A 3,034-nucleotide genomic window follows, 5' to 3' on the forward strand; every position below is an offset into this window, starting at 1 on the left:
TAAATTGCCTATGGTCTGGCACCCCGGAGCACCCAAAACGTTTTTCTAAAATCCCTTTATGAGGAACTCCTTAATGAGTTGCGGAAACACCACGTATACTCACACCATTTTTTAACGCCTATTTCTACATTTACAGGCCTTTTTTTGTGAATTACCCAAAATACTCATTTTTTCGTGCCTATGGATCTTGCGTCCCAGAGCAGCCAATTTTTTTTTCTCCAGAAACATTATGAAGACCTCCGTCATAAGTTGGGGGACTACCACATATACTCATACCATTTGTTAATACCTATTTTCTCATTTAAAGATCTTTTTTTAGGAATTACCCAAAATTCTCGATTTTTCGTGTATTATAGCCAATAGATCTGGTACCTCGTAGCACCCTCCGTAATGAGTTGGAGAACCACCACATATAGTCACACCATTTTTTGACGCCTATTTCCGCACTTAGAGGCCCTTTTTAGAAACTACCCAAAATACTAGATTTTTTGTGTGTTATAACCCATGGATCTGGTGCCCCAGAGCACCCAAATTTTTTTATCAAAAAACTTTATAAGCACCTCCATAATGATTTAGGGAACCACAACTTAAAATCACACCATTTTTAATGCTTATTACCGCATTTACAGTCCCTTTCTTAGGAATTACCCAAATTTCTCGATTTTTCATGTCTTATACTCCATGGATCTGGTGCCTCGAAACACCTAAATTTTTTTCTCAAGAAAATTTGTGAGGACCTACGTAATGAGTTGGGGAACCACCGCATATACTCGCATCAGTTTTTTAACACTTATCTCCGTATTTACAGGACATTTTTTACGAATTACCCAAAATCCTCAATTTTTCGTGTGTTATAGCCCATGGATCTGGCACCCCGGAGCACCCAAAATGTTTTTCTCGAAAAACTTTATGAGGACCTCCGTAATGAGTTGGGAACAACCACGTATACTCACACCATTTTGTTAACGCCTATTTTTGCATTTACAGTCACCTTTTTAGAAGTACCTAGATTCTCTATTTTTCATTATAGCCCATGGATATGACGCCCCGCAGCACCCAAAAAATTTTCTCAAAAAACTTGATCAGGACCTCTGTAGAGTTAGAGAACCATCACGTGTACACACACCATTTTTAAGGCATGTTTCCACATTTACAGGCCCTTTTTTAGGAATTATCCAAAATTCTTAATTTTTCGTGTGTTATAGCCAATAGATCTGGCACCCTAGAGCAACCAAACTTTTTATCTCATAAAAGTTTATATGGACCTCCGTAATGAGTTGGGGAACAACATTGTATACTCACACAATTTTTAACACATATTTCCGCATTTACAAGATCTTTTTTAGGAATTACTAAAATCCTCAATTTTTTGTGTGTTATAACCCATGGATCTACCACCCTGGACCACCCAAAAAATATTTCAAAAAACTTTATGAGGACCTCCATAATTATTTGGGGAACCACCACGTATACTCACACCATTTTTTAAAGCCTATTTCTGCATTTACATGCCCTTTTTAAGAAATTAACCAAAATTCTTAATTTTTTGTGTGTTATATAGCCCATACATTTGACACCTCAGAGCACCCAAAATTGTTTTTCTAAAAACTTTTTGAGGACCTTTGTTATGAGTTGGGGTACCACCATATATACTCACACCGTTTTTAATGCCTATTTCTGAATTTAAAGGCCCCTTTTTAGGACCTACCCAAAATCCTCAATTTTTCGTATGTTCTAGCCCATGAATCTAGCACCCCGGAGCACCCAAATTTGTTTCTCAAAAAACTTTTATGAGGACCTCCAAAATGAGTTGGGGAGCCACCACGTATACTCACACTATTTTAACACATATTTTTTTCATTTGCAGGCCGTTTTTTAAGATTATCCAAAATTTTGAATTTTTCGTGTGTATAGCCCAAGGATCGGGTACCCCGGAGCAGCCAAATTTTTTTTCTCAACAAACTTTATGAGGACCTCCATAATGAGTTGGGGAACCACCAAATATACTTGGATAAATTTTTTAACGCCTATTTCTGTATTTAAGGGCCCTTTTTTTAGAAATTATCCAAAATTCTTGATTTTAGTGTGTGTTATATAGCTCATGGATCAGGCGCCTTGGATTACTCAAAAATAATTTCTCAAAAAACTTTATGATGACCTCCGTAATGAGTTGGGAAACCACCACGTATACTCACACTTTTTTTTAAACGCCTATTTTCGCATTTACAGGCTCCTTTTTAGAAATTTCCAAATTCTTCGATTTATCGTGTGTTATAGCCCATGAATCTGGCGCCTTGAAACACCCAAATTTTTCCTCTGTAGTAAGTTGGGGAACCACTATGTATACTCACATCATTTTTTAATGCCTATTTCATCAATTACATGTCCTTTTTTAGGAATTACTCAAAATCCTTGATTTTTCGTGAGTAAGCCTATGGATTAGGCATCCCAGAGCACCCAAATTATTTTTCTCAAAAACTTTACGAAGACCTCCGTAATGAGTTGGGGAACCACCATGTATACTCACACCATCTTTTAAAGCCTATTTTCGCATTTACAAACTTTTTTTTTTAGTAATTATCAAAATATCCTTGATTTATCATGTGTTATGCCCATGGATCTCGGACATTAGTGCACCCAAATTTTTTTCTCAAAAAACTTTATGAGGACCTCTGTAATGAGCTAAGGAACTGCCACATATATACTCACATCATTTTTAATGATTATTTCCACATTTACTGACCCTTTTTTAGGAATTATCCAAAATCTTCGATTTTTCATATGTTAGCCCACGGATCTGGCACCCCGGAGCACCAAGTTTTTTTTTCTCAAAAAACATTTTGAAGACTTTTGTAATGAGTTGGGGAACCACCACGTACACTCACACCATTTTTTAAATACCTATTTTCGCATTTACAGACCCTTTTTTAGGAATTATCCAAAATCGTTGATTTTTCGTGTGTTATACCTATGGATCTGTCTTCCGGAGCACCTAAAAAAAATTTCTCAGAAAACTTTATGACAACCTTTCTAA

This window comes from Solanum tuberosum, unplaced genomic scaffold, assembly GCF_000226075.1.
Source record: "Solanum tuberosum cultivar DM 1-3 516 R44 unplaced genomic scaffold, SolTub_3.0 scf00251, whole genome shotgun sequence".
Lineage (NCBI taxonomy): Eukaryota > Viridiplantae > Streptophyta > Magnoliopsida > Solanales > Solanaceae > Solanum > Solanum tuberosum.